Source organism: Ambystoma mexicanum, chromosome 9 (genome assembly GCF_040938575.1).
Source record: "Ambystoma mexicanum isolate Mex_15411 chromosome 9, UKY_AmexF1_1, whole genome shotgun sequence".
NCBI classification, from domain to species: Eukaryota; Metazoa; Chordata; class Amphibia; order Caudata; family Ambystomatidae; genus Ambystoma; species Ambystoma mexicanum.
In genome coordinates this window covers 1,126,766,534-1,126,787,760 of record NC_090931.1, presented here as the reverse complement: position 1 = coordinate 1,126,787,760, position 21,227 = coordinate 1,126,766,534, and positions in this window count along the sequence as shown.

Below are 21,227 nucleotides of genomic sequence, written 5' to 3'. Positions count from 1 at the left end.
TATGTGGACAATAAAGGACGTTTGTGGAATGACATTGCTACGTACGCACCCCCCCTTCCTGCCAGGTCATTGCCGCATCACATACCCCACATTATCATGCATGAAATGAGACTCACCGAGTAGCCAGGATCTGTTCCCTGCGTGTCGCTCCAGGTAGCGTGGTATTGTAGAGTTCCTCAAGACCATGGAATCATGGGTTGATCCAGGAAATCGGGCACAACAATGTGTAATGATCCTGTTGGAGTCAGACACCATTTGTACATTAAGAGAATGAAATTGTTTTCGGTTGCGGTACTGGGCCTCCATGGCATGTGGGACGACCAATTCCACATGGGTGCAGTCGATGGCACCAATGCAACCCGGTATGCCGGCAAGTGCATGGAATCCCACTTTTGTGTTTGTAATTTCCTGCTCCGAGCGTGGTAGAGAGATGTAGTCGTCTGCGTGCTTCAGGAGGGCATCGAGCACTTGCAATAGTGTCCGTGAGAACAGTGGCTGTGAAATGCCATGCAACTGTCCGACTGTGTGCTGGTAGGTGCCTGTGGCCAGGAAGTGGAGTACAGACACCACCTTCAGTAGGGGTGGGATGGCGGTAGGGCTATCTATCATGCTGACAAGGTCAGCCTGTGTCATGTCCACAATGGCGGTTATGGTGTCCCGGTCCAAACGGTAGAGGGTGTGGATCTGCTCAGCAGTGAGGTTGAACGGATGAGCTCGGAGGCGTGGGATTGCGGGCTGCCTGCGTGGTGGTAGTGGCTGTGCTGGTGGGCCTTGCTGGCCCTGCCTTGCCCTCCTCCTGCGTCTCCTCTGTGCGGCCGGTTGTTGTAGTAGTTGGTGTTCGTCTTCTTCTTGAAGTTGGAGTACTTGCAGTGCTATCAGGTCCCCCAGGGCCAACATCGCTAGTCCTGCCGGTAGCATTTTGGAGCGGGTGTGGTTATGGGAGGGGGTTGGGTGTGCAATTTATGTGTTTTCAGGCTGTATAGCCTCCACCTGTGGTGATTCATTCCACCTGTGCCAGCTGCAATCCCCTTTGGGCGAGCACCGTACCGAGGTTCACTGACGGGCGGGGCGTCCCATTTGTGAGTGAAGCCAGTTGCCATTTACACACACTGCCGCACTACATGGATGGATTTGTGATTTCATGCGGTCACAGATGCCTTTTCAACGTGATGTTGCAAATGAGGAATTCGAAGGACAGCGCTTTCGGTTTTCAGCTAGCGGCGAGGAGACGCCCACAGGTCTGACTGCAAGTATAACGTTCTATTGTTTAATGTCCATGGCGAGTATGCTATGATTGATATGAATAGTATGGGATGCGCAATAGCGTAGTGGACAAAAAGGCAGGACGTTCCCAAATACATGTTACTTCACAACACTAGAATTCCGGGCTGGAGAACAGTGGATTTTGCAGACTGCATTACGCACAGACTCAATGGAAGTTTCAAATGTGATGTGAGTAAATAATCAGGCGTTTTCATACCGGGATGAGGGAATGATGTATGGATGCATGGACAGATGATTTGATGGAGAGTTTGCTATGTACAGGGCTTTTTGGAATCTATCCGCCTCCCCTGCGCTATGTCATGCAGAGCTGCCATAGTGGGACCATCGTCTTTCTGCCCTTGTTGAACCCTCCCTGTCTCGACGCGCCTTCAGGCACTTGTGTCTATGCACGTTACTAATCCCATCTGATGGATTCTGTCTTCACAGACGCATGCACACAAACACTCGTTTGTAATGCTGTTTTCACCTCGATTTTTATGGTTGTGATTCGCAAGTGATTTTTGGGTGGGTATATTCCTTTTGAGTGGGCTAGCATGCATATGGCTGTAGATTTAGTGTGATCATTGAAGTGAGTTATACAATTGTAGTTCTGATGCCCATACTATTCTTTTTCATTTCATTTGGGTGACAGGTATCTCCTCCCCTTTTGCCGCTGCCATCTGTACGCCACTCCTGCAGATGGCTTTTACTCCCGACACCTGCTGCTTCGTGTCAATCAGTGGAGCACCATTACGATCTTATGGGACGATCGCCAATGGGCCACATGCCCTTACGCAGTGCTAGTGGCTAGGAGCAACATATCGTCCTTTCTGCTGGACTAGTGCCTACCTGTTGGGACGGCCCTGCGGTTCTAGGCGCTTCCGTGTTGCCTTTTTGGACGTGAGTCTAGCCCCTGTGTACCATGAAGGAACAGGGCGTCACACAAGGAGTAGCTGGTCATTTCTTGCGGGTGCAGCCCACAATACTGGAATGTATTTAGGAGTTCATGACCTAATGGCTGTATGGCCCTTGGTGGTTTTGTGGTGCATTAAATGTCTATTCTGTTTTTGTTTGTCTCATTTTTCTGGTCATGTTGCTGTACTTGGACCTTCAAATGCCTGTGCTGCATCAGTGCGGCAATGGTGCCATGGCAGATATGGATGCCCACTCACAAGGCACTTGGAGCCCCTGGATTCATTTGTTTGTTGGCATGCATGGGTGACTTGTTCATTTCACTGGTTGCATAGTGTGACTTCATTGCACCTACGAGGAGTTGTGCAATGTGGCCAGGGAGTGGTGTACGGGCACTCAGTAGGGCCGTTTACGGTTGATTCGCGATGCCGTACTTCTCACCATGGCGGAATGGTACTTTCCGCCATGCTTGATGGCGTTAGGTACATGTCCGCTAGGGTCGGAATTCGCGTACCGTTGCGCCATGGTGGTAATTACGGTTTGGCATGGCGCACGTGCGCGTACTTGGTGCAGTTAGCGTTGGCGTTCACTACGGTGTCGCTAATGGCATCGTACTTTACGGTGACGGGTCGTAATCGCACCGAGCGCTATTCGATGGCGGTATTGCATTTCCGCCATCGTTTTTCGATTTCCGCCAGGGTCGTAATGAGGGCCTATGTCGTCAACATATTGTAACACTGTGCTTTGTACTTCAATGTTACCCAAATCCATCTGTATTACTCTGTTGAATATTGAGGGTGACTCGCAGTATCCTTGTGGCAATCTGGTGTGTTTCCACTTTGTGTTTCTGTACGTGAAGCTTGTCAAATCTTGTGAGTCTGGGTGCAATGGTATTGAGAAAAAAGCATTTTTAAGGTCGATCACTGTAAATCGTGATGCCTCTGCTGGAATGCCACACAATATTGTGGCCGGGTTTGCTGCTATGGGGTACTCTGCTTCCACTATGTTGTTCAAGGGCCTGAGGTCCTGTATGAAGCGCCAAGACCCTCTTTTAGCCTTGCGCACTGGGTATACAGCTGTGTTACATGGTGATTCTGATGGGACCAATATGCCATTATTTATAAGGGCCGTTATTGTTTCATATATGCCCTCATCTGCCTCTTTCGATAGTGGGTACTGTTTCACTCTGGGGAGTATTGCACCTTTTTTCAATTTTATCTTTACTCCCCCTATACTTTTTATACATCCCACATCATAGGGGCTAGTAGTCCATAGTGATGTGGGTACCTTTGTCATATCCTCCTCAAAGAAGGGAACTGGGGTGGATGCGGGTGCCTCAAGTGCCATTGCAATTTTTTGCGCCACTTGTTTATACGCCACTCTTAGCCATATTTCCACACTCATCATAAACACCATTTCACCTTCCTCCTTTTCTTCTGAAAAGAGCTCCTCATCTGACACCTGGGTGAGCCTGCATCCCTCGGCTAGTGCTATTACTGCCCTTCCATGCTCTTCCTTCTCTGTCTTGGGCATGCACTGCAATGTAATCAGCTGTTGCTATAATGCTCTCTATGTCCACTGAAATCACCTTTCCTTCTGGTTCATTGGCTGGTGTTTCTGGTCTGAACAAATAGGCTGCTGGCCTCCTCCAGATCTTTCCTTCTATCCCTGGCATCCAGGCAAATGCCATGTCTGTCCCGTACTGGAATAGTTCACCATCAACTGGCTCAGCCCTAATCGCCGTCTGTCCGCAGTATGCTTGCATGATTTGTCGTGCTGTGAGCATGTTAATCCCTGGAGTAGAGCAAATTATGCCGTTTTCCGTAAAGGAGATCGTCATATTCAACCTGTTCATGATGTCTCTCCCCAGTATATTTACTGGTGAGGCCCTAGAATATAAAAGTGGGACTGACATGTCATAATCCCCTATTGATAAGGGAACGTTATCAGTAAAGGGAGCCAACCCCCTAGCCCCAGAGAATCCTTGGGTGTTCATGGCTTCGCCTAACATCTTAAACTTACCTTCCCTTATGCAAGACCGGGTCGCCCCGGTGTCAACAAGGAATGATAATTTTTTGTCACCTATCGTTACCTCTATGCGTGGTTCCTCCGCACTATTAGGGGTTACTGACAAGATGGGACACACCAAGGCCGTCTGTGGGCTGTCCTATTGAGGGTACAACGATTGACCGTTTCCTGTGTAAGGGTTGTGTCCTAGTACGGTCACCATACCCAGTTGTGTTTGTTGTGCTTGGGGTTGTTGTATTGTCGCTACCTGTTGTTGTGGCAGTGAAAATGCCTGTGGCTGTTGTTGTGTTACTAGTTGTTGCTGTTCATTTCCCTGTTGCAACGTCTGCTGTTGCTGTATCCCCTGCTGTTCCTGTGTGGGCCTTAGTTGTCCCTGCTCGCTCCATGATGGTGTTCCTGGTCTTACTCTACACGTGCGTGACATGTGCCCTACTAATCCACAAATCCAACACACTGGTGGTTCCCTACTCTGCCATGGAAAGCTTCCTGTGTTGTCCTGGTATACTGGTTGACCGGTGGGGTAGGAATTTCTAAGTCCTCCCACCTGTTGTTGTGTGTTATATCCGTATCCTCTCCCTCTCATTATTCCTCCTCTTCCCCTGTTGTAATTATAATACCCAGCTCCTGGCATTGAGTATCCTCCTCCCATGTTGATCGTGTATGGTTGGAGTGGCGGCATCTGTTGTGTTATAGTCTGGGAGGGTTGTATTTGGGAGGGATCTTGTGCAGCCACTACTTGTGTGGGGCTTTGGGTCATTGTTGCAGGTGTAGTTATTAGTGCCCCTTCCATTGTGTATTTAGTAAGTTTTTTCTGTACTAGTTTAGCCTCTTCCGTTTTCCTGTCCTCTTCCTTTTGTTTCATTTTACCTTGCCATGTCCTACAATGATGTACTATTGTCAGTTGTATTTCTGGCCATGCTTTTGCTTCCATTCCCACCACTTTCTTCAGTTGTTTCTAAACTCCTTCTGGGAGCCCTTGTACCAGTATATGATAGAATATTGCTGGTGTTTTGTCCCATTGTTCTCTAGTTTCCATGCGCCACTTCTCTTGAATTTCCTGGATATAATCAACAGGATCTCCGTTCTCACGCATCTTGCGTGAGGTAATTGCTCCTATGTCTGATGTGTCTGGGTACTGTACCCTTAGTGCCTGCCATAATGCATGTCTGCAGTTTGCGAATGGTGCCCCATCGTGCGATGTGTTGGTTATTGTTACCCCAGTGAATCCCGCTCTCTTCCAAATGTCATCCGCTGCATCCCCTAATATAGATATTAGAAGGCCCTTTACATCCCCCACTGCCAGTTTCTGTCCTGCGGTGTGTTTTTCCATTTCATATATCCATTTACCTGCACCTCCACTTAATGATGGGAGCCTGCACTTTATATTTTCTTTGTCTACATGCTTCCAAGGGACGTATTGTGGTCAACCCCTCCCCTCTCCAGAAGTGGCATTAAGTTGTGTCTCGTTATATCCCTTGGGTTCCATAAAATTGAGTCCCCACACCCCTCCTCTTCTTCTGTCTCTCTTACATCGTCAATGTCGTCCGTAGTTCCCCTGCTCGTAACTCTTTCTTCTCCATCTTTTCCCCTTCTGTCATCATTTCCTGTATTTAATGTGGGCGTGTGTATTCGTTCTCCCTGCCTGCGTCTAGGGAGGTCTCTAAGCCTACCTACATAGGGTGTCATTTCGTTTGTGAAGGGCGCGAGTTTGGTTGTACGTAGTGAGCGTGAGGTGGTTGACCATGTAGGGTGGGATGGTGATGGTGTGGCTTCATGTGTCTATCTTTCCACTATTCCTCGCTCTTCCTCCTCACTTCTCTCCAGTTCATCCTTTCTCATACAGATCCATGGTGAGTCTGTATTGGTCCGAGTGGTGTATAGTTTATCTAGGCTTTCCCTGTCACTATTTCTTCCTTCCTTCTCCATTCCTTCTTCTTCCTCATTACAAAAGTCATCTGTATGTGGCGGCCCCCACTCTGTCTTTCTCCCCTTGATCGTTACTGTTTTTAAGTCTATTAGGTCCGTGTCTCCCTTTTCTCCTTTACCAACCGCTCCCCTTTGTGCTGATGTTGTGGCTACTTCTGTATCTCTATATACATACCTCCTTACTTCACTCTCCCCTCTCCTATCTTCCCTTTCCCCTTCATTTCTCTCCTCCATCTCTCTACCAATTTCCTCCCTTTTCCTTTTTAATTCCTCCATTACTTCACTACTCATCTTTCCCAATACCCTTTCATCCTCTTTCTTCCTTTCCCATCTCACCCTCTCCCGTTCTAATATACTCTCTATCACCCTCCCTTCTTCGTATTTTCTGGTCGTTTCTGATAGTAATCTCTTCTTCCACATTGCCATTTCCTTTTCCTTCTCTTCTTCTTCATTTTTCCTCTCTCATAGTACTGCTCTTGATACCCTTTCTGCTGCTGCTTTTACCCTTTCGGCTTCTCTCCTTTGCTCCTCAGTTCGTTCCCTTATTCTTTCCAACTCGTTCTTACCTTCTTTCCTTTCCCTTGCTCTCTCTCTTTCCTCCCTCTCGAGCTGTTTGATTAGTTCATTCTGCTCATCCCTTAGCTCTGCTAGTCGTTCCTCCAAAATCTCTTCCTTTTGTCATATCATCTCTTCCCCCCTCTTTTCACTCTCCCTGGTATTATCCTCGTCCATTTTCCTCACTACCTCCCTCTCTTCTCCTGTTAATGTACCTCGTAATTTTAATAGTATCTGCGCAGCTACCCACTCATCATGTCCTATTTCCTCAGTTTGTTCTTCTCCAGTCCTCCCCTCCCCCTCTGGCATCTTCCTATAGGCTGATCCCGTCGTACTAGTCCGCTCCCCTCCCTTGTGGACACCTGTCACTGCATATGGTGGCGGGCTGTATGTCGTGTTTGAGTACCCCTCAGCCGCCCTTAGTTGTTCTCTTCCTATTTCTCCTAGTTCTCTTAAAGGGTACAACCCCCCTCCCTCTGTTTTCACTACCTTTGCTAGGGTTATATCGTCGCTCTGTTCCTTTTTTATTTCATTTTCTTTTGGGTTGTTATTCTTTTCTCCTCCCTCTTGTCCGTTCCCTGTGTTCTTTGGGCCTTCACTCTCCTTCTCCCCATTCTCTCCTTCCTCCTTAATCTCTTTTTCTTCCGGTGTTTTCCCTACAGTGAACATTCCATTTGGTCCTGGTCGGGACCCTTGGAACATCCTCCATAAGTTAAACACCTCCACGTGGTGTGTCAACTTCTTCCCCTTGTATGTATTATGCAGATGGTTTAATAGTGAATGTTGGGTATATGGATCGAAGCTACCATTAGGCGGCCATGGTGTTATCATTTTGTTGTCCGTCCCCTGTGTCCATTCTATGCTATACTTGATCAGTTTCTCCCTATGGGGTGACAGTGTTTTGCATATGTGTTGTAGTGGGGTAGTGAGGGTGTTCCCCCACCCTCCCGATCCTGCTCCGTGTGACATAGTAGCGCTCCACTTGCTATCCTTCCCCTATTTGGTAGCTGTTATTTTACTAACACCTACAATACACAGCCTTATACCTTTACCTGGCCCCGTGAGTTTGGGGACTTGCAATAGTCCGCTAAGGAAAATTATTAAAATATAGTATTTACATTTGTATATTCTTTTCTTTCTTGTCCTCCTTTACAGAACACCCTTACGGCCCCTGCGGCCGAGGCGCACGTAGCCCCCTACGGCTGCGTACCCCTTGTGACGTTCTTATACAGTCGTCCTATTTTCATTTGCTCCTCCTCCCTCTTCTACACTTGCCGTGGCCGGCGGTCTCCGTGCGCAGCCACGTCCCCCGTTTCGCCTTTTCCCCGATCAACTCATTATCGTTTATCTCCGTTTCCACTCCCTTACCACAACTCTCTTCCCCACCACCCTCCGAAAGAGAGATGCCTTGTGCTCGGGATATCCTATGAAAGCCCTACTGGTGACGTCACCGATCTCTTCAAATTGCTAGTAAGTTCTTAATACACTTGCACTCTACCCCCGTTAACCCCACAGCTGTCTTCCTGTCACGCCTGGAACAAGGTAATCAACAATATATAATCGGACTGCGCACACTGCGTCGCCTCGCGTGTGATACGCCCCTCGACAGGAGGGCTTAACCAGCCAATTATCTTCCATATTGGGCAACCAACTAGCTACCGCCTACAGGGAAACGTCATCTACCTATCGAGTTTCTTGCTCGATCAATAGGGATCCTCATCTACTCATTGATCAATAATTACCAAATCGTAGGAAACCGCGCACACACACACCCTTACACGTAGTCGCGACCTAGGCCAATCAGTGTCTACGAGCGGCCGCACGTGATGTTTTCATGCTCTGCCCCCCTCTTTCGCGTAGCGTAGCCGACTGCTCTCGCACTCGTTCGGCTATCATTCATTTCATAGCCAACACTAAATTGTCAAACCTTTGCCGCGCACCTGTGCAACACCTCCCACCTCCCTTATTCAATTCCTCCCCCCTCCCTCACAATTTCACATTGCTTGTTGGGTGTGGCATACTCACCAAGTTCTCTTGATGCAGGGCCGCTCGACTGCGTGCACCCCTCCAAGCGGTTCGCCACCTCCCCTCGTCTGGACCACGTCTGGACACTCGCCAACCGCGGGCGGGATACTTCTCAACCGGCTCCCGAAGGCCAATATCCGGATTGCGCTGTCCGGTCTTCTCGCAGTTCCGCGATGGTCCTGTAGTCCTCAGAAGGGGGCAGCGGCAGAGGGGGCTCTGGATTGGTTACTCGAGTGGTAGGGTTAGTATAGCATACGTATAGAGAACGGTGTTAGTGGCTGAGGGTCAGTCAGGTGGTATACCTGGGTTGTCCCTAAAATTAGGTACATGAGAATTGTTACATGAAGACCCCTGAGGATTGGTCAATGTTAATGGCGTCAGTGATAAGAGCCCCATGTTCTGATTGGTGCGCTCGCGAGCCTCCCAGCCTGGGACCATCGCCGTTCCCAGCTCGCGGTGCACCTGTCATTTGCAACAATGTTTCACTATGGGTACGTGCAGACAATGTGATGATTTATTCATAAGCTGGAAGGCCGACTACTCCCACTGTTGCAGATGTCCATTGAGTCTTTTAATTGTATCTGCCTGTGTCTTATAACGAGGGATCCAGGCGCCTCCGTTCTCCTGGCCTTGGAATCCTTTCAGGTTTGGCTTGGTCACGTGAGGTGGGACCGCGTTTGAGGCCGAATTCTGCACAATTAATATTGTTTTTCCCACTGTGTGCCTTGTTTAATTTGCAGGTGCGACCTTGACGTTGGTGTGCGGCGTGCGAGATTGCAACATTGTGACTTGGCTGTCTGCTTTCGCCGGGCTCATTCTGCAGGGTCAGCAACCGGACTCTTGTTCATTTTAATGTTCATGGAAGCTCTTGCTTGCGGCCTACTTGAATCAGGTGCATAGATGGAGCCGTTGAGTGTACAGGCGCTTTAGGTTATAGGGTTTAGGAGAAGCGTAAGCAAGCCCTTTAGATAAGTTCATCGTGCGTCTTGCGTTTCTGCATCTTAAAAGCCTATGTGAAAAATAATAAAGATGCACATCCGTGGATGTGTTCGTCACCTACGTCATAGCGCTGAGTATATTCTTCGTGTAGGTTGGTGTAGGAGTGTCCAGTGTGCATGGTTGTACAGGTGTGACCGTTGGCTAGGTTGTCATGGCATCTCTAACGATGTGTTGGTTTAGTCGAGTTGATCCATGTCGCATGTGTCGCCTGGGTAGGGCGAGCTGCTGGGCAGGTAGGTGGGCACATCCATAGGTTCCTGTACAAGGGTATTTGGTCATCTGGTAGATGGGCAAACTCATCTCGTGGCGGGTGCCTAGGCCGTGATCCTCTAGGCCAAGCGCGAGAGGGGATTGGCGGGAGCCTGTTGTTCCATTCTCCCACTTCACTGGTATATCTGCATTTTTTCCCGCAGAGCGGGCAGTGATGTTGGAATACAAGTGGCAGTCTGCCTTACCTACCAGTCTTTCCTTGCTGTTCGTGGTGTGCATTGGCTCCTCCTTCAAACACTGGAAAATCTGCATTTCCTCCTGCGAAGTGGGCCGCAAAGTGGGACTACAAGTGGCAGTCTGCAGTCTGTAGCCTGCTGGCTCTGATGTGAAGGACTACCTTATCAGTTATTTCAATGCTGTTCTGGTGAGTGTTGTTGTTTGCTGTTCTGACAGCTTGCTGACAACCTAGAGAATGCGGGGTGCTGCATCCTTTGATCTAGGTTCTCTTGAACTATTCAAAATAATTAATTCTTTGTGATTTGATGGGTGTTTCCTTACTTGTGTAGACTTTAACTGCCTGGATATTACGCAAAGCCATAACAAGTGTTTTGAGCGCTGGAAGCCTGATGCTGGTCTGAATGCCGTTCCAACACTGCTGGGCCCGGTACTCACTTGAATTAGTGTGGAGTGTCTCCCATTTAGCTGACTTTTCTGTGCTTCATCTTAGCGTGTAGTGAACAAGGGCACAAAGAATATACAATACAAGAAGTGCGGTGTACAGGGATGATACAAGGGCAGGTGAGCCGGACGAAGTTGTACATGATCAGAACTCTGGGTCCGGTCTCCTGGCTCAACACCCAAGTGTTTCATCATGGTTCTCGACTGAAGTCGGAGGTTCAAAGAATCGTGGAATCCCTATAACACCAGTACAACACACCTCCTGCGATTTTGGGGAAGTAACTCCAATCTGGAATTTTGCGGCCTCAGTTAAGGAGTATATGTTTAAAAACTGCTTGAAGTACACACTAGCTGCCTCATTAATGAAGAGAACGATTGAAGTTTGTTTTCCACCATCTGACACACTAGCTCAATGTGACTTGGATCTGGTAATTAATGAAAGGGAGGGTGAGTCTGGAGAGGATTCAAGGGCACAAGGACCCGACTTGCGGGCTTCTGCGGTGCGTGAAGTCGAGGAACAAACTCAAATAAAGGGAATGTCAGAGGGACCAATTGCTGGTCTAGAGGACAGGCCCCTAGTGCAACCATCCTTACTAGACCAGGACTGTTTGGAAGTTGTAGAGGACTCGACTGCTGGCCAACTTGAATCTATGAATATTCAGGGATAATGCAAATCAATATCTCGAAAAGGACACATAGATTTAACTTACACAGTAATCACCCTCAACAAAAGGAGACAGAAATGGGTCTGTGCATGCATCCTACACTCAAAGCCCTCCATTTTGTTTTGAATTCCCTTGTTAATGTTTTTGACGGGCTGAAGGGGGAAGTCCGCATACATTCTGGGTCATTACTGGAACTGATAAAGAAAGCGGAGGACTGTGATTCAGCTATGGTAGGTCTGCGGAACTCAATCAATCAGGAGTTAGCTGAAAATATTAGAGACCTGAATATTGCTGTAGCAACTCAAAGTGAGAAATTGCTGACCTGGCAGTCCAGTATATCTTCTATGAACTATTGAATGTTGGGCCTAGAGGGCAACATGGCATCCATAATAGATCTGTTAACAGATTACCTATCTGGCCCAAATGCTTGTTCCAGATAATTAGAGCAGAATTTGCAAGAGCTTTGTACAGACGAGAGGGCAGTCCATGATGAATTTGATGATACACCCCTCTCGGAATCAAAAATGGAGGAATGTATAGGGCTAGCGCAACTCCCCTGTAATAGCAATGAGGCTAGGGAACATGTTGTTGCATCGGATCCCATTGTGGTCGAACCTGTTGTCCCTACCTCATCAAGGAAAAATGGAGTAGACCCCTCAAAATTGAGGGGAGTGGGGAAGATTCTCCAGCAAAGGGATCAGGGACTGATGAAATCTAAAATCATTTCTCCAAATGATGAAGAGATGCTTGGTGGTGAGTGTTTCCCAGGTTATATAGGGGAAAAAAGTCAAATAAAAAAAAGCTACTCACCTGCCATTTCTGGAGGATGATAAGATCCCCAAGTCAAAAAATCAGAAATCAAAAAAGATTAAGAACTCTGGGACTCAGAACTTCATGAGAAGACTAAGAGTGAGGAATCTGAAAAACCAACAATAAAAAAACTTCAAATCCCCAGAATGGAGATACTCCCCAGGCTACCCTTCCTCTGTAGGCCGCTCAGGAACTGTGGGATTTTTCAACACAGACTGAACATAATATGAGTATCCCACCAGTTGCAGCCCAGTTAGAGGGCCCAATGCTTTATCCTGTGGTGTGCCCTATTAAATTGGCCTCAATTTTCAATTTAGGAAAGAAACTAACTTCTGCTCCCAATGAGGGGTCGAGGGGGATTGTCAATAGGGACCCCCTGCAGTGTCGAGCTTCCAGGTGGAATGGTGGCTAGGACGCTTGTAGATGTATGTTTGATGCCCCTGTGCCCTGTCCTCCCGGTGTTATAGGTGATCCCTCAGTGTGTTCCTTGGAAGGTGGGAGAGAGGGAACCAGAGAGGGGAATGTAGAGGAGGAGACAAAAGCCTCTACCGGAGGCCCGCCCCTAATCTAACTATATGTTGGGAACCGGAAATAGTGACAAGCAAGACACCTGTATTGATACCAATAACACGAGTAGCCTTTGAAGCAAAGTACCCGTTAAGAAGACTGTTCTTTATGTATCCACAAAGAGCTGACAGTCTCTTATGGAAGATCCCTGAAAAGCGAGAGAAGATGGATGAAAGAGCAGACTGGTGACGTCACATGACGTAAAGTGACACACCGAGAAGCGATAATAGAAGAGAAAGTAAAGAGAACTTATAGAATCCTGTGACGAAGTAAAGAAGTGAGTGACCTTTTAAGTGCAAAATGAAGATTACACGTGTGAAGAGCACAGAAGTAAATGAAAACCATTTTAAAATTGTACAGACACTGTAACACAAGTAGAGCTAAGTAATCAAAAAGCTGGCTATGCGTAGTGAATAGATTGCAGTGATGGGCCAAGGTATAAATATGCATAAGAAATCTGGATGGTCTACATCGTGTTTTAGCAAACTGGGACCCAATGAGCAGGAAAGCTGAAAGTGTGACGAGGTAAATAAAAGTAGCTGATGAGAATGAAAGAATTCAAGAGGGCTTGTTTGGCCCAGTATCTAAAGGCCAGTGCAGCTGAGAAATGGTTGTCGAGCTTCAAGAGATACAATTAATTCAAGAGACGGGCCAAGCCCTGCCAAGGTACAGCAAAAGGACAATGGCTGCCAAGTTTTATTTGTTTTAAAAATCATTAAATATGAAGAAGAAGCTCGAAACGTGGTCTCCAGTCATGTGATCTAGATGTAAATAGACTTGGGTGGACGACGCTGAGGCGAGAAGAGGAGAGCAGGCTCACACTCCTTTTTTATTCTCTGGAGTTGTGCCATTTGAAAGGCCATGTTCAAAGGCTAATTGAATGACAGAAAGTAAGAGTGATGATAGATGTTGGACTAATTGGGTGGGGAGGCATGGTCAAGCCTAACACACCAACACCTGGGTACCAGCCTGAATGCAGCTAGCAAGTGAAATATTCCAGAAGGGTACAAGTGTGCCAACCAATTTTAGAGGGCCATGGGCCTCATTACAAGCATGGTGGTCCGGGAACTACGATACCAGTAAGCATGCCAGTACCGTAGTTCCTGGACTGCCATACTAGGAGCTCTGCTCGCGAGTGCCGTCTCACCCACCAGGTTTTTCCTGGTGGGTGTAACGGCACCCGCGAGCAGAGCACATTGGATGCACCGGCACAACTCTGAATGCGCCGGTGCATCCAATGTCCCCATCTGCATTCAGCCCTATGGGGCAGAATGGGGATCGGGAGGCCCTTGATTCCGGCACCCGCAAATGGGCAATTACCAGGTCCACCGGGCTTGGCATGACCCGGTTCTTGCCCATTCGCGGGTGCCGGAAAAAATGCAACTCCAGCTTCAGCCGTGCTGTTTTTAACGGCACGGCTACCGCCAGAGTTGTAATGAGGCCCCATGTATCAAAGAGCCCTATAATTTGTGAACCAATAAATTGTCGTGTATTTTATGATGGTGAAGATGACTTGCACTAGAGGAGGGCCAAGGTGTCCACCTGACAATAGTGGTCCTACCACAACCCCACACCCAATAGAAAGTATATGTGGATGTTTTTTGTTATCCAACCACAATCCAGTATAAATTTCACAGTTTGCCACGTAGTGTGTCGTCAGTGATGAAGTTTTACTATAAAAGCTTGTTTTTTATGTAAATCAGAGAGACCTTGCCATGAGACGTCCGTTGATGTCCCTTGTACTCCCTGTTTTAGAGAATTGTTAATAAAACAGCATACCTTTTTCCAACTTCCTGATTCAATCTTTTTATTGATGTTTGAGTAACTTATGTATCCCCATCCATCCTATAAGAGCGCCACCTCGTCTTAGAAGGCCCTATACGGGTTCACAACAGAAAGCAGATTGGCACATAGGAACTGCGTACCTATGACCTGCACCCATTAACACCACAGGTTTTGAATGTGCCTCTTCCACTGTCCAATTAATGACCCCACTTTCTTACACAGCCACATGATGCAAGGCCACAAATAGTGGCAGAAGGCCATTGTACAAGCCCACTTACATTACATTTAGCGCCCAGCTCACTTTTTGTGGGATACAGGTCCAGCACACTCTGTTAAGGGATAGAGTGCCCAAAACACATATTAAGGGATATTGTTCCTCATTGCAACCTTGCCATTATCCTGGTAGTAAACCCATCAGGATACCGGCAAAGGCTGTAACCGTTTCCGTCACTCGGCCCAGCAGTATTGCCGCCAGATTACGAGTTCTAGCGGGACAGTGTTCATCCCCATTCATGGAGTCCAATAGGACTCCATAAGGGGATTTTCTGTCATTACCGCCACTGGCAATGGCGTTGGTAATGAAGGCTTTTATTGCCAGTAGGGCACCTGGCTAACCTCCAGCTTTTAGCTGAAGGTAACCGATGTGCCCCACAGGCAACCCCGTAATCGGACGGTCCGATAAAGGGCCGGTATCCACAAAGACTGGTGCTTTCTTACCAAACCGCCCGACTTGGATTGAGGCCCATTGTTCCCCCACTCGTTTTCTTGTAAAGCTGATCCCTCTTTCTTAGCAAAAATGTTTCCTGTTCATATCTGAACAGTTATAGTGACCTGTTCACTTTAATGGCTGTTCCCAATCATTTGCTTGTTGGCTGTATCAGATATGAGGGTCCTCTCTCAGCTCCAGGATTTTGAAGGTATTCCAACAAGAGTGATTGCCACAGATCTCTTCCTCACTGTTGCTCCAGTGAAGGTCTTCTGTTTCCGTATGCATTGCCCCACTCCCTTTCTCTGCACCGGGTAATTGACTCTCTAACCCCAACTACCCTCAGCTTTTTATAGATGAGGAACCCACTCAGTATCTTTCTTGCATCCCTGTACTGGTTACTTATTTTTAGTATTGTATGCCCCATTTTAAAAGCCTGTTCCAACTCCTCACTAAACTGTTTTCACCTACAGAACCTCAGGTAAGGTGAGAAAATAAGCCTGTTGAGTTTTTTTTTACCCTTATCCCAGTATCATGGACATATGTGCCTGTTCCTCCTTTTCGTAACATGGGACCCCTAGCAAATCTATCATGGAAGGTGGTGGTGTTGGACAGTGCTAGTGGGGAAATCCGGCTAACGTTCCTAGGTCATAGAATCACCTGCATGCTGTGAGACAGAGGCATACCCCTGACTTTGTCACTGCGCACAAAGCCTTGGTTTAGACTGGCTGCAGCTACTTTAGAGGATTCAGTATGCTTGCCAAAACTATCCCATACATGAGTTTGCTATCAACAGATCATGGTTGGCCTTGCTGGACCTTCTTGTTTGTGTGGATCTTGGCTGATCTTGCTGGGATTGGACATGAATTGATATGTGGTAGTGAGTATAATGTATTGCACTTTTAGTTAATTCCAGACTTAATTTCCAGAATATTCTCACCACCCCCACAAATCCCCACAAGGAGACAAGTACTAACACTGATACTGCTTAATGGCATTTTATTGCCTGGGGAAAATCGTGTTTTACATGTTGACCTTTTGATGTTTTTATATTTATTGCATTGTGTTTATACATACATGAGTCATAAAGTAGATTATTACATATATTATCAATCAAATTCAGTGTTTTTCACAATCTAAACTAAACCAGCATAAAGGCCCATTCAGCCAACTAATAAAATACCATGAAAACTATTCGACACATTCACCATCTAAATAATTGTAGAGATTTCATAACCATTTAAAAGATAGATCCAAAAACGTTCCATCATTCAAAATGAAGTGTCATGAACAAAATACAGAAAAGCATCATATTATATAACATTTCTGTCTTGTCAAAATTAATAAACACATGGCACAAAGGCTTTCACTGCTCCTGCATTTTTGCATAATCTACAATGCTGCTTATCTTTCTCTAATAACACACACAAAACCTTAATTTCTATCAAGTCTAAACAATTGTCCTCACAACTGATACATGCATTATCCAAAAAAGTGATAGGTGGAACATTTTTAATTAATCTGAACCACTGGCACTGCTCTGGGCAACCGTCCACACCACAGTGTTTAAGCCCATCTGCACCATTGCAAAGGGGGTCCAGCCATGATATGATATGATATGGCATTTATAACGCGCCTATACACAAGTGTTTCAAGGCGCGACGAGGCAAGGGGGGGGAACAAAGGGAGGACAAAACAACGCTCCTACTAGGCCAGGTGTCATTCAGATTGCGCAAGTGCATGGGAAGGTGAGAAAGGAAAAGTGCGCAGGGGGAAGGGAGAGGGGAAAAGTGCAGTGCATGGGAAGTGGAATAAATATGACACATAACAGCCAGCTAGTGGCAAGTGCAAGGAAGTGCAGACGTAAGTGCTAGTAGGGGCATGTGCAAATTAGTTAGCTACTCCCACCAATGGAAGCAGCTCTGCCCAAACTGCTAGGCCATGTCCCCTCCGCATGGAAACAAAAGCAACCCCAGACATGTTTCAGTATTGTTGGGCCTCATCAGTGAGGTGCAGCCTGGTTCCCTATGGCACAGAGAGCAAGGGACCCGCTTCTGGGCATAGCCCCTTTCACATACGGAGACACACTTTAACCAATAAAGTGATCCGTGGAAGGTTTTGAATTAATCTGAACCACTGGCACTGCTCTGGGCAAACTTCCACACCACCGTTTATTTTAGCCTGCCTGCGCTATTGCAAAAGGGGTCCAGTCATATTCAAATTAGTCAGCTACTGCCACGAATGGAAGCTGCCCAGCCCAAAATGCTAGGCCAGGTCCCCTCTGCACAGAAACACAAGCAACCCCAGACATGTTTCAGCCTTGTTCGGCCTCATCAGTGAGGTTTAAACCAAAAAGTGATGAGTGGAAGGTTTTGAATTAATCTGAACTACGGGCCTAAAGACCCAAGCTACTCCTCACTAAGGACACCCACTGAGGATGAAACATATCTGGGATACTTATGGTCGCATGCAGACCTAGCAGTTTAGGGTGGACTGTCCCTTTTGTGGTGGGACCAAGCATGACTTGCATACGGTCTTTCCCCATCTGTATTGGCTTGGCAGGCTGAAGAACAATGTTTTTGATGGTTCCCCAGAGCAATGCCAGAGGTTAGGATTAATTCCAATCCTTCCAGCCATCACAGCTTTTGTTTTGCATAAGTCACCTCGAGTCTCGCGGTATGCCCAGAAGTGGGTCCTGAGTCTGCTGGGCCTGGAGATGTAAGCTACTCCCCACTGATGAGCCCAATGAGGCCATAACATGTCTGGCGAAGTTTGTAGTCTCAGTCAGAAGGGATGTGACCTAGCAGCTTGGGCTGGATTGCCCCTTTTGGGGTGGGAACAAGCCTGATTTGCGTATGGTTTTTCCCCTTCTGTAATGGCTTGGCTGGCTGAAGAAAGGTGGTCTGCAGGGTTGCACAGAGCAATGCCAGAGGTTAGGATTAATTCCAATCCTTCCAGCCATCACTTCCTTTGTTTTGCAACTGACAAATGCTGGACAGCCATCAAACTAACAGCACACCTATGTAATTGCATATCCTTGTCCATGTCAATGACCATGCCCATGCCTGCACCCATCTCCTCCCTTTTTATTTGTTTTGGCCATGTCGGCACCCAACACCTCCCTTTTGATTGGCGAAGTGGTACTCTCCAAATCAGTTGGGTATACACTTTCCTATAGAAGGTTGAACATTGGAACTTCTAAACAATCAGAGCTTCACTATGCAAGTTACCTTTGCTGCCATCATGTCATATAATGACACAAATTATTTTCAAACCAAGAGCAAAGTCCCCAAAGGTAGGAAAGCTGGAATAGTTATCGCAACTAAAGAAATTGAATTGATATTTACCAAATCTGTTGAAATATTCTATATACTCTTTATCATATCCACTGGAGTGAGAATTGTAAGCCTTTCCCTCCAAAATATAATTTATACATATTATCTCTTCTGATGAAGGGGTTTTTCTTTTTACTAATACTGCCTGGATAGTCTGGATCAAAATAATCATATCTGAGACATGAGCATGGCTCTTTTCCCTTTGCTTAATTCTACAGACTCAAACATCTTGTCAGCAAAGAGTCATCTGATGCTGAAGTAGTTTGTATGTTATTCTGCCATCGACCCTGATTATTAAAAGGCACATCCCCTTCTAAGAAGTCTGTACTTATAATGTCAGCCTCAGGTGACATAGAAACCTTGGCCGACCTGGAGCATGCAGAATCTCCACATTCCTGAGTCTCAAAGACCATAATTATTAAAGTATTTGCATTATTTGTGAGAGGCTTATCTCTCAGTAAACATGATGCAACCCTCATCAATGCTTTCTAACAATAAAAATGAATCTTGATAGTCCCCATGCTTCTTGCCACTGCATCACTTGACTTCAGTAACTAAACGTCTTTGCTACAGGGAATTCAGAGACATTGATTGAGATATCAAACACGTACATGAAACAGCCCATTCGGAGTGGTCTACATAGCACTCCAGGGACTGATTCAAGGAACTGCTTAAATTCTGCCTCACCTTGTGCACACTTTTCATATGTAAATGGTTCATATGCTCTTCCTGTGATCCTGCATTCTATGTTATACTCTTCCACAAACACAGAGAGAGGACTGCAGGTACTTTTCCACTTCCACATAATGTTTTGCTTTGCACCAACACCGTGTCAGGCCCTATATGGTGTTAGCATGCTGGACATATCAAAGTAAGAGGTGACAGTATGAAGGTGGTTTTCCTTATGTTTCTCCCTGAAGGCGGTTGCCGTTGCACATTTTCTTTTATAGTCCTGTTGGGATATGAGCCCTACTGGTAAGAATGCAGGTGATTTGCAAGACTATGTTGCCAAATATGGGGTTGCCTGCTCCTCAGGGTTGTGTGTATGTGGTGCCACTCCGCCTCAAATCAACAGTTGTAAAATACAAACAACACCGTAAATGATATCTCTAACCAGGGCCCACTCCACATGTTTGCCTCCCACCCTCAGCATACTGGCATTTAAGGCCACTTTGAGGCCCAGGTCCACCTTGTGGAACATTCAATTGGTTTTTATAGAAGATCCCCTGACACAAAATATACATCTGTAGAGTGCATGCATGTCAAAAATGTCTGTGTGGTGAAGTGAGCGATAGTATTTGCACAATCCCCAGAATAAATACATATAATTGCTCAAAAGTAAGATATTTAGTTTACTGTTAAACAGGAGGAGCTTAGTAATGAATCTCAAGACAAGTGGGCGAGAAACAAACATTTGTTGTGCCAGAAATGAACAGGAGCAAACTGTTCATGGTGACAGATGAAAATACAGGACCTTTAACAGGTAAGCAGTAGACGAAAGCGGTTTATTGGCAAAGTGGTGATGGGGAATGAATTGTCATCCATAAGAATTGGGGATCTTTCACAGAAAAGCCTGATGAGTAATAGAAGTGGGTTAAACTGAATGTGATGAGCAATAGTCAACCAGTGAAGACCTTGGTTATCATTACAGATGTGACCACCTCTGGCCTGTCACCAGGCGTGTTGCAGAAGTATGAGTCTCTCATAGTCACATAATTGTGTATTTGGGCATGCTTAGATACAGCAAATTCCCATAATCAAGACGGAATGAAACAACAGTTATAAAATATATAACCTATGTTGGTAGTGGCTGAAGAGGTAAGAAAAGGGAAATCTTGGTGACATTTTGAAATAAAAAACAGAAGGAAACTACAACAATCCTTTGAGATTTGAAATTCCACTCCGAGTTACATCAAATAAGCTTGGATTGCATATTAACTTTGCATGATCAATAACTGGGCCAATCATTTTGCGCCAATAGTTGCGCCAATAGTTGAGATCCGGAGTTACCTTCCAAGCTATATTGTGGCCGCCAGAGCATTTCTCAAGCTACACGTTTCTTGTATCTTGACGCATCCTGCAAGTTTGAGTGAACACTGCCTGGGACCCAGCAAAGCAAAGCTGATTGCAGGAGAACTCACTAGTCTCACCTATGCTTGCATGGTCTCACTACTTTCAACCCCCCTCAACAGGGCAGGGGTAAAGAATGAACATTATGGCCCACTAGCCAACACATTTCTTCTTCTCTTTGCATGAAGTTATAAAAGTCTCTCAGAGCCTGTGACAGCATGCATCCTTGTTTTGCTGTTTGAACCATGCAATACCATGCAGTCCAATCCATGGTGCTATCCAGGATTACTGCCATTTCACTGTGTCTCTGCTCTATTTATGCTACACTATTCCTTGTCAGCCAACACAATGCTTCACTTTATTTGTTTAGAAGGAATGCTTTCCACAGTGGTTAACAAGTCTATTTGCAGACATTTAGGTTTCTGTTTTAACCATTAGGGCTACCCTCAAAGGAATCCTCTGTTATATGTTTGCTATCTAAGCATTTGCAAATTTATAAAATGCATAGCATCTAGATCTCTTTGGCCTTCTTACCGTGGATTATATGTATTGATTTTCTGCATATCAGATGATAAATCTACTGGGGGATAGAAAGTGCATTGTTGTACAGTTTTGAACCATGTCATCTTTAAGTAAGCATTTTATCTGAATTATTCACACCATGTTGTTGTGTTGTATTTTAGGCACGTTTTA